Below are 11,989 nucleotides of genomic sequence, written 5' to 3'. Positions count from 1 at the left end.
CAGAATCATGCAGGAATGAAAACAACAAAACCAGAAATCCCCCTTTGGAAGAATAAGTAGAAGGCATCAAAATATCCTGAATCAAAGCAGAGTTAGAGTCAGCTTTTGGATACACAAGAGAACATGGAACAGGGCAGGGACGGCTGGAAAGGCCCTGCAAACCAAGCCCCAAGACAAATTTGAACCCTTTGGTGTTTTCTGCTTTTTGAGCAAGCACTACACTCTGCTTAGGATTTGGTCAGTCTACCTTACCAGACCATGTCACTTTGAACAATCTTGCCATAGTAATTGTAAAGAATAGATGTGCTTGTTTGAGGGGATGGAAAGAAAGAGAAAGGTAACACAGAAAGACTGAACTTTTTTCACCTCTCTCCAATATCAAAGAACTTTTGTCGCTGATGGAGTTAGGTTTTCTTATTGCTACTGCAGTAAAGTACAATAAACACAATAGTATAAATAATACAAATTTTTTTCCTGTAATTGAGTAGACCAGAAGTCCCATAGGTGTCTCACTGGGCTAATATTCAAGGTAGGAGTCAGGATGTGTTCTTTGTGGAGGTTCTAGGGAAGAATTCATTTCCTTATCTTTCCCATCTTGGAAAGGCCATCTACATTCCTCGTCTTCTGGCCTCCATCCATCTTCAAAGCCAGATCATCATATCACTTTGATCATTCTTTTGAATCACATCTCTGGCTGAGCACAGACAGGAAGAGGATCTGCTTTCAAACACTCATGTGCTTAGTTTGGGCCTGCCTGGTACTCCTGGAGACTCCTTCTCACAGGCCTTAACTTAAATCATTATCTGAAAAGCTCTTTTACCTTCTAAGGAAACTTATTCACAGATTCTGGGGTTTAGAACAGAGACTTTTTGAGGGGGAGACATTATTCTGCCAACAGTACTGATGTACAAACTAACAGGGAGACCTGGCCAGGCGATATTTACTCTCATGTGAGGTTAACATGGCACAGGCTGTGATATTAAGTATGTTAAAGATATTCAAAAATCCTTAACATATGTGATACCTGAAGTCAGACTTTATGATTTTGATTCCTGGCTCAATCTCTTATTAGCTATATGAACCTGCATGAATTATTTTTACCTCTATGTTCTCCAGCTTACTCATCTTTAAATTGCAGATAATAACAGTATTCCTCATGATATTCTGAAGCATAAATGCAAAGCATTTATAATAGTAAACAATAAGTGCTCAATGTTAGTTGGGATCCTAACCCTTCTGAACTCCCTGGGGCCTTTACTTCATTAGTTTTCCTTATTTCTTCCCATCTTCCATTCTTGTCACTTTCATAGCATCTTTAACACTTCAGCATTTAGACACAATTATCTTAAAAAGAAAATCGTGCTCATTAATATCACATTTCCACTCAGCCTGTGCCCTATTTCTTGTTTACAGTTAAGATTCTCAACAGAACTGTTTTCAATGTGGGGTCTTTGTGTCCTTGTGTCCTACTCACTGCTCCACCCTCTTCCAGTCTGTCTTCTGCTTCCACTTCTCCACTGAAGCTTTTCTTACCCAAATCACCAATGGTCTCCATGTTGCCAAATCAGATAGCATTTTGGTACTCATTTTACTTGATCCTTGCTCTCTTTTTTGAAACTTTTCATGTGTTTCTGGGAAATAACCTTCTTCCTCTCTGGCTTTTTCTTCTCAGACGTCTTATAAGTTTAATTCTTCTACCTCTGAGTATTAGAGGTTTCTTGTTGGCATTCTTTGAGAAGCAAAGGCATAAGTTCACATTCAGAAGATTTGTTAAGGAGTGCTTGCAGGACTAATACCTCTAAGAGGCTAATGGAAGTAAGAGAAAATGTAATATAATAGAAGCCTTATCAGCCCTACAGGGAGCTCTGTATTTCTAATGGATAAGAATATTATATATAAATAATATATAATTATATAATGTCATATATATATATATATATACACACACACACACACACACACATATATATACATATAATTTGTTATAAGAATTGCCTTACACAGTTATGGGTTATTATGAAATAAATCTGAAGTCCTTAGGGCAAGCAATCAGGGAGGGAAGTTAATATGCAAACTGGAATCCCCAGAGCATGCGATGAAACTTTGCACGGGCAGGAGTCTCTTCGCTTGGGAAAGGCCAAAACCCTGTTCAAAAGGCTTTCTAACCAAGTCAGGCCCCCCCAGAATACTATCCCTTTTGATTAACTTAAAATCTACTGGTTGGAGATTTTAAATATATCTGCAAAATGCCTTCACAGCAGCAAGCACTTACATTAGTGCTTGACCGAATAACTGAAGATGTGTGTATGCTACAAAATGCTTCCTCCAAGTCTTGTGAGAGAATTCTCCTTGTAGTCCATTCTAGAAACATACTAGAAAGGAAATCCTGGGGACTGCATAGCTAAGTTGACACAGCAAAAACCATCACACATGGTGAGGAGAACAGACCCTCCTTACTCTGAACCACTCTCAGGCCACAGCATCAAATGGACAAGCTGTCACCTTTTGGGTGGTGTGATATGTGGTAGAACCATTGGATCCCATTATCATGTGCCCACTGCCACATCTTCTTTGCTATACAATTTTCGTATCCTATGATCCCCACTGAAATCAGTGCCCCCACTGAATCAGAGAACTGTATCTCCTACCATTAGCCCTGACTTACAGAGCACAGACACCACTGAGCTCCTCAAAAATACTGGTGCCCTTCTCAGAAATTCCTTACCACCTTGGCAAATAAAGGTTTCTGGAAGTCTTATCATGAGATAGTCAGCAGGTGTTTCCCAATCTTATCTACATATCCACTCTGGCCTGCCCTTTGATCCTTCTTTACCATCAACCATGGAGCTATGACAGTTCTCTTTAATTTAGAGTGGGCCATCATATTCTCAAATATCCAAGAGTGAGCTCATTAGCATGTTAGCACTCTTCTGGGATTCTTTGAAGGATGTAAAATTCTGTATCATTGGAGATGCTCCCATTTTGCTAAATTTTTCCCATCTTGACCACTTTCCCCAGGATCCAGACTCACATATATTCTTCCATATCTCCCTGAGTATATATTAGCCAAATTCTGTAGCTCATGGTATACATACTTTTTCCTCTTTTAACTGACCTGCTACTTCCCCAAGCAGTTTACTTTATCAGTTGATCCTAATTATTGGTCTGATGTTCAGAAAGAGAGTGGAGGTAGATACTCAAAGAGATAGGTTGTCTTGAAAAGCAAATTTGGCATCATCTTTAAGAAAGAGGAAAGGACAAGCCTTTCAGAAAGATGAGTAGGTCACTTCTGTAGCCCAGAGGGTTAAGGGGAAGTCCTGAACTGACCAGCGGGTGGTTCTGTCCTCTGGTTGCGGGAGATGAGATTTTCTAGAGATTCCATTATGGAGACTCTCTAGCTTTCACATTTTAGTTCAACTGTAGGTTTGCTAGTTTTCACAATTCACCTTAAAATAATTAGCCTCAGCTTTTAATTGTCTTTTTTCAATGAATCAATAGCACTTAAGTGCCACTGGCCTTGAGCTTCTCAAAGTCCTAAATTATGCTTTAGAATGTTCCATTCTACTATTAGCATGTTCCAGGTGAAGTTTGTAACAGGTGCTCACTACGGTATGCTAGGAGTCACCCACTCTCAAACCTTGACTGGTGATGAAATCTTCATTGTCAATTAACTGGTAGGTTATCCAGCAGCAAGACCCTACTTCAGAGGCTGCTTCCCTAGATGTAACTCCGGGAGGGAATATGTTCCCAGCCCAGGGCAAATAACCTTTGAAGGTGAAATCAGTCAAAGGGAGAACTAAAGTGGGAGAAACCCACTTATTGCTTATAAGCAGTAATCTACTTCAGCTGCCCATGTCTCTCATGACCCGGTTGCAAAAGGACCCCCAAAATACCTCTCTGGCCAGGTGCACGTTTTCTCTTTGTCTCTTTTGTAATCACCTATTGATAGGAGATAGACAACTTCTCTCCACCCCTTGGAAACACCTATTGACATAGAGATGCACTAAGGCCAGGTGAGATATTCTGGAAATACTGCAATTTTTACCCACGCAAGACCACTTTTGACTCCAGATGTCTTCATGTGGTTTCCCGAGAGGTCTTAGCTGATCCTGTGGCTATCTGAAGCTGAGACAATCCTTTAGAACTGAAGAATTTTGCCACATCAAGGCAAAGAGCTTCAGTTTATTCTCCACACTGTCTAGTTATTGTATGTGAGCTGCCCCAGGGGAGGAGGTGTCAGCTTGGGCAGGAGGTTCCTGCCTCTGAGCACAGTTCCCAGCGGAGGAGTCACCCGGGAGCCAGCCCAGCAGCAGCCAGCACCGACAGCGGCTGGGGAATCAACACCACCGTACCAGAGGAGCAGCATGTTCAGCGCCACACAGCACCCACTGCACATGGACACTCACCTTCCTACTATGCTTTCTTTTTGAGTCTTTTTTTCCTAAATTTCCTCAATTGATGAGTTTCAAGTTTGTAGCTCTAGAGCTCCTGCCTGATACATCTAACTGCTTAATTTTTAATTTACTTAAATATCCCACAGAAATTCAAATTTACATTTAAAAATGAACCCTTAATATACTTAAAAAAAAATCAATTCCTCCTCCAAACTTCTACTAATTAGTAAATGGCACCCATACTTAAGCCATTTCTCATGTGAGAAACTTGAAGTCCCTTCTAATGCCTCCTCCTCCCTCACCCTCCATCACCGAGTGTTCTCTTGGTTCTACTTGCAATATACAGCAGGTGTGGATGTCTCCCCTTCACACAACCTGCCCCTGGCAGCACTGGAGTCTCTGTGTTTCAGGTCTTGTCTCAGCCATCACCCTCTGTTGCAGAAACTGCTGCAACAGCCTCTTGGCTGGACTCTTGATCCTCTTCACTTGCCTTTTCTAATCCACAGAGCAGGTGAAGCGGCCGTTTTAAACCATGCTTAAAACACTTCAGAACGTTAACATTCCTCTCCGGTTAAAATCTAAATCCTCAACAAAGGTCTCCCTGTTTTGGACCCTGCCTGTCTTTCCAGTCCTATCTCATGCCATCCTGCACCTTACTTGCAGACTTCTAGTCACATTGACTCTTTTTTTCAATTAGCTCATTAAAAGTGTGATTCTTCCTGGCTTGTTAGAACCCCTGTCTGTCTTCACTTCATTTTTGCCCCAAATTCCTACTCATATTTTAGATCTCTTTTTAAATGCCACTTTCTCAAAACAGCTTTCGTAACCTAACTCCGATTCTTCTCATAAGTTCTCACCACATATTTGATCTTTCTTTCATAGCATTTACCACAGCTTTTCATTACATACCTATCTGTGTACCTATAGTTTAATGCATTTTCTTCCACTAAACAATCATCTCAATGAAGGCCAGGCCTGCATGATCTTCAGATGTTTTATTTCCAATGTGTGGCCCCATTAAGCACCTGATGAATATTAAATGGAAGATTAAAAATGAAACTCCGTGAAAGTTAGATCTCAGCAAACAGAGAAAAATATAAAAACAGAATAAACACACTTTACACTTAAAAAATAATAAGATCAGCCCCCCACCTTAGCTATCAAGAACTTACAAGAAGTTGGGGCTGCTGACAGTTCTAGAAAATGTCAAGCTTGCATTAACCTAGGTAACACTTCCACTAAAAGAAAACAGAGAGCTAAAACTGGTGGGATTAGTGACCCTGAGAAGAGAGAAGTGCTCACAGAAAAATTCTCAGCAGAACTGAAAGCACAATGACATGATAAATCTACTAGTGGCTCTAGAAGTTCTTAGATGCAGCTAGTGAATGTCCCCATGAGAGCATCCCTAGCATGATAAATTATGAAGAAGAGGCCATTAATGATAGACAACAGTGGAATCATTTTTAAAAATAGTTTTGTTTAGAACAATTCTTTATAGAAAGCAATGGATGAAACTAGGAGCTGGAATTAGGCATACCCAGGCTTGGATCTGTGGGGACACAGAAGTGAACAGACAGAAGCTCTGCCCTTAAGATGCTTAGAGTCTCAGAAGAAATATAAGAAATACTTACATGTACAGACTATAAAAATATGGCATATTTGGCTTATAAAAATATGACAGAATTATAGAAGTTGAGAGATTTGGTGGACTTAATGTTTAGGGAGGATTTTATCATGTTATATCAGGATCTGGATGTTTTATGCATTTGATCTCATTCTATTGTCACTAAAATTCTGTGGATTTATCCTTACTTGAAAAATAAGAAAGCTAGAATGCCAAGAGGCTAAGTAGCATGCCCAAGGTCATATTGCCAGTGTGGAGTTGATATTCAACCCTACATCTGATTCCAAAGTTCACAGGTTTTCTAATATATATCATGTTGATAGAGCTTGTTGCCACATGTATATGACTAACTGCACTGTGTGTGTGCGTGTGTCTGTGTGCATGTGGTGGTAGCATCAGGAAAAGCTCAAAAACTGTTCCAGAATTTTAAATTTAATAATACTCTATATTTTACTGATCCATTAATTAATTAATTAACAAATTGATCTGAAGACTGTATCTACAATGAGGATGGCAGCCACAGAAGAGAAAAGGACAGATTCAAGAAACTTCAAAAAAGGAAAATTTAAGGAGACTTGGTGGCATAAGTAAGAAAGAGAGAAATCAGAATTAATATTCAAGTTTCGAAGTCTGATACTACTTTTCCCTAACTAGTCCAATAATTAATTCATAAGAGCCAAACAATAATCTGTTGGTTATATAAATTATTAGCTGATTCCTTCTAGTTTTTCTTTATGATATTTTTTTCTTTCTTGAAGATATTTTAAGATTCTTTCTTTCTTTGCTCTTTCAATACCTCTAACAATACCCAGTATTTCCTAATTGTGATTCTCCTTAGTTATAACAGCACAATGAGAATTAGATTTAACTTAGCACAGTTACTGAAAACCTATCGGGAATCAGATATTTTGCTAGAAATCAGAACGTAAAGATGATTAAGACCCTAAGACTGTGCGCTTCATTGAAGAGAAGAACAATCAGCGGAGGTGACAGGCAAGCAGATAAATAGTTGTAAAATTGTAATGGAAATATAATCCCCTTAGGGCAATATTTTAAAACACACTTTCATAAATAAGATTATAATACAGAAAAAGGAATTATCCATAGCCTACTATATGATTTCTTCAGGTTGGCCTAATTTCTTCCATAGTAGTTATAACAGTTACCTTTTTATCTATGTTAGACTTAATTCTAAGTACTATTATTATATAATTCCTGGTTGTTATATAAACCATGAAAGTTGATACATTTTAATTTTAGCAAGGAAGAAACTTGAAGAACAGAGACTACAGAAAGTCACAAAACAAGTAAAATCTTAATTTTAACAAGGAAGAAACTTGAACAGAGACTACAGAAAGTCACAAAACAAGTAAAATCTTAATTTTAACAAGGAAGAAACTTGAAGAACAGAGACTACAGAAAGTCACAAAACAAGTAAAGATATTGGACCAGGACTTTTAATTCATCCCTGCCGCTATAGTATACTGCTTCCAGACTTTCATACTCATCTTTCTCTACTAAAATTATCACTGTTTTTAATAGTACTGTGTATTTCCTTTGTGCCCCTAAATACTTCATGTCTATTAATTCATGTAAACCTCATTCTATAGATAAGAAAACTAAAGCTGAGAAAAGTTAAAAAAAAAAAAACTACCCAAGATAACAGAGCTCACATCGGTGAGGCAGAATTTAACTTAAGCCATGACTCTAAAATTCAGGGAGTTTGTCTCAAAACGAATTATTACCATCTCATTATATAGTCAATCCTGGAATTCTGCAGGTCTAGACAGATGCATATCTATGAAGTCAGTTGAAACACATCATGGCCTTCATTTGACAGAAACCTAAAGGCTCCTTCATAAGGTATAATACTAAAAATGTGATACCCGGTAATCGAATCAGCATCACTGTGTCATGGATTGACTCTAAAATTGCTGTCTCAGGTATAGTGATTCTTCTGTATTGAAATAAACCAAATTTCGGTGGGAAAACTGGCTGCTGGTGATTTTCAGAAGTGTAATAAAGCACCAGTGGTGCAGTAAAGTTTGGTTTTCCTGGGCACCTAAACTGTTCTGTAGGTTACAGTTGGAATTATGAGATTTGATGAAAACAGATGGGCTGGAAAATACAGGAAAGATAACAAAGGGAAAAAGGAGTATCTTAGAACAGCTAATCCTACACACAGACCACATTCGCCACACCCTCTGAAGGAAAGGTGGGAACAGAAAGGTTGGAGAAGAAGATGAGTAGAAAAAAGAAAGAAAGAAATGAGGAGTATTAGGATTGGGATGGCATTTTTCTGTTATTTACCAAAAGGGATAAAAAAATGTTTGAATCCTGCCTTGCCAGTTACCTTTGTTTTGTGTCAAGTACTCCTTATTTTGTGTGTGTCAAGTATTATTTAGAGGCAAATACAGTAAACAATATGCAAAGAAGAGAGAAAGCAGAATTAGTGACTGGGCAGCATCTAACCCCAGTTTGGGTTTCTTTGGGTAAAGCTGTGCTGAAGCATAAAATATAAGCAATAGTCTCAAATGGAGCTTTATAACTCCAAATCTAGGGCACTTAGTGCCCTTAGTCTGTCAACTGGAGAAGGGAAAGCAAAGAGGGAAAAGAGATACAACAAAGAAGACAGGAACCTGCTTTATGGGTTCAGCCATATGCATGGAAGAAAAAGCCAAGGGTACAGGCTCCACTTGCCTCTGAGGCACATAGCAGAGCAAGGGAACAATGTACTAGGAGACATGTGGATTGTCTCAGGGGTGCACAATATGACACTGGTTCGATCTCTAGGAGAACCCACAGCACTCAGCATAAACACAGCTAAGGTTTATTACAGCAAAAGGATACAAAGCAAAATCAGCCAAGGGAGAAGGTGAAGTCCGGAGGAAACCAGGCACGAGCTTCCAAGAATGTCCTCCCAGCCAAATCATATAAGATATGTGTAATTCCTCCAGCAACAATCTTTGTGAGATGTTGTCTACAAGGGAAGCTCATTAAAGAATCAGTGTCCAAGGCTTTAATTGGAGATTGATCAGATAAGCACCCTCTGCCTAGCATTGACCCAAACTCTAGATTCCCAGAAGAAAAGCAGGTGCTCAGTATAAGCCTTTCTATTTGCACAAAAGTTCAGTTATATTGAACCACTTTTATCAGGGTGATGGGAACCCTCCTGAAATCTAAGGTCCCAGGTGCCAGCTAATGCACAACCTTGCAAGAAGGCCTTTCTAAGGATGGCAGTCTCAGGCCTGGTATGTGAACTATTTTTCTGAACACATGTATATGCACACTTGTTAGGCAGAAAGACAGAAGTGAGCAGGTGCAGGGAGAATAAGGCTAGTGAAGCCCCTTAAAAGGGACTCAAAGAGTTAACCAGATAAAACCAGAGAGCCAGAAATGACTCACAGAGTTAATTAATAGAAGTTTCAAAGGCCAGGAGTGACTTGGAGCATCCGGATATTGCCCAGATAAAGAAAAGTATCAGCGCACAGCCCACATCTTCATTGTACCAATTAAATCATGCCATTGTAAAATCTACTTAGCCTGTAAAAAAGGCCCTGCTATTCTCACTTTAATTAATTATTTCCTTATTCAACTTAATCTATATGCTGTTCTTCCTCTTCTTCCAGCCCCTTCATCAAGTAGCTTTATAACCCAAACAGGAGATAGACCTCCAAAGTGTAAATAAATTTATGTGCATAAAGAATGCTGAGATCCAGACCAACATGGTCACCTAAACAACCCTATTCTTAAGACAAAACTTCAAAGGAATTCTAAATCACCTGTATAAATCACACTTTGTGGGGACCCTTACCCACAAAGCCCTATAAACCCCAAGCCCTAAACCCTTAAGCACGCCTCCTCCCTGAGGTTGCCCACACTCCCTTTTCTTCACGTGTGTCACTCTCTGTTCTACTCCAGATAAGCAGGGAGGAGCTAATGAGAGATCTGACTTAGACTTGCAAGTTCCTGTGTGGGTGATCTGGACAGAAACTATACTGCAGCAATACATTCGAGCTCTTTAGCAGCCTGTCTGAATCTCTTCTCTTTGTCTTTAGGAAGTTCTCAGAACATAATCTCACTCCATCTAGTGCTCTGAGGCTCCCTGAAATCCTGAAGTGGTAGGGACTTAGTTGCCATGCTGGGCAGATCCAAGCAGACACTAGATGTCAGGTGACCCTGGCTTTAGGAGTTGGCAAGTGATTTGCCCTTGATGGGCAGGAGTTCAATAAGCTTCCCTTTGCTCCCTCTGGTTTTCCTTGCTCTCTGCTGCCTGCAAGGCCGAGGCCATTCCCTGCTATTCTCACTTTAATGAATTATTTCCTTATCTGTCTTTCTGACTTGCCTGCATCATCAAACTGAATTTCTTATTCAAAACAATCTTTACAATACAATAACCATACCTACTAATAAAGGTGGGCCAATAACAATTTGATACTCTCTTCAATCAAATTAATACTCTCTATTCTTGAGGTGTAAGAAAGAAAAAGATAAGAAGTGAAGCAAAGCAAGATGGCGAAGCATCTCTCTCTGCTGTAGAAAAGTTACTCCAACTTAGTTCAAAACCAGTAACAAGTGAAGAATAGAGACTAAATCCACATAGAAGCACAGAATCTTCATCCTAGTCACCATACCCAGGAAAAGTAGATACAGTCAAGCCTTGTTATTCATGGGTTTTCTTATTTGCAAATCACCTACTTGCTATACTATTTTTATAACTCAGAATCCATATTCATTGCACGTCCACAGTCATTTGCAGATGTGTGGATCAATGAAAAATTTGAGTCATTTGAGGTCCATGTTCCCAGCTGATGTCAAATAAGGTGCCACTCTGCCTTGTTTCAGCTTTAATACTGTAATCACATGTCTGTTTCATGGTCTATTTAGTGTCACATTTTTTGCATATTTGTGCTTTAAATCATTTAGCTTTTTAAAAGGCGATTTCACTATTAAGAAGGCCTCTCAGCGTAATGAAGCCCTGTCTAATGTCCTCAAGTGCAGTATGGCCATGATGTGCCTTACGGAGAACATATGTATGTTCACCAAGCTTCATTCAAACATGAGCTATAGGGCTACTGACCGTGAGTTCAATGTGAATAAACCAACTATGTATATATATATATATATATATATATATATATATATATATATATATATATATATATTAAATAGGGTGTTTTTCAACAGAAACACACATAAACAAGGCTGTATATTGATCAGCTGATAAAAAAAGTATTGTGATTAAGAGGATCACAAAAACACAGCTGAAAACAATGATTCAGTATTCACTAATTCAGTATGTCTGGGGCATCTTTACAGAACAAAACTACCAGAAAAAAAAACAAGATTCAACTGTATCTAGAATGTCACTTCTTACGTGAAAAATCCCAACAACTCTCTATCTATAAATCTACCATCAAGATACCTGGTTTTATAGTATGATGGGCAGCTCAGTCAGAGGGGTCATGACTGGGCTGTGCCTGGAGAACTCCCCCAAGCCCTGAGACAAAGGAAAACTCAGAACCAAGGATTACTATCCTTAATTCAGGGCCTGACTGGGAAACAGAATCATACTCTGGGTTAATCCAAAGACCCACACAAACAGGCTATGCTAAGTGTAGCATAGGACCTGGGGGCGCTAAAGTCTATAGGCGAGTTAGGAAACAACAAAAACTCATGCCTGAAGGTCCTGATAAAGGTTCCAGTTAAAAGTAGGTTCAAGGAAACAGGTGAGGAATGCAGTGTACCTTAGACAATTAAAATGGGAAGTTGTAGTCAGAGCACAACTGCAGAGTATGGCTGTGGCTCCCTGGGCTCTGCCAGCGGATCTGATTTGGAGCACCCTTCCCATTATTGACAGATAGGGGTTAAAGGTTAGGGGCAAAAGCTCCAAAAGGCAAAGCTTAATAAAGCCTACACAGTTATAACACATTACTAGGCATATTGTTTCCATCTGCTTTGGAAGACCAAA

This window comes from Manis javanica, chromosome 11 (assembly GCF_040802235.1).
Source record: "Manis javanica isolate MJ-LG chromosome 11, MJ_LKY, whole genome shotgun sequence".
In the NCBI taxonomy this organism is placed as follows: Eukaryota; Metazoa; Chordata; class Mammalia; order Pholidota; family Manidae; genus Manis; species Manis javanica.
Note: the sequence above shows the minus strand (reverse complement) of the source record.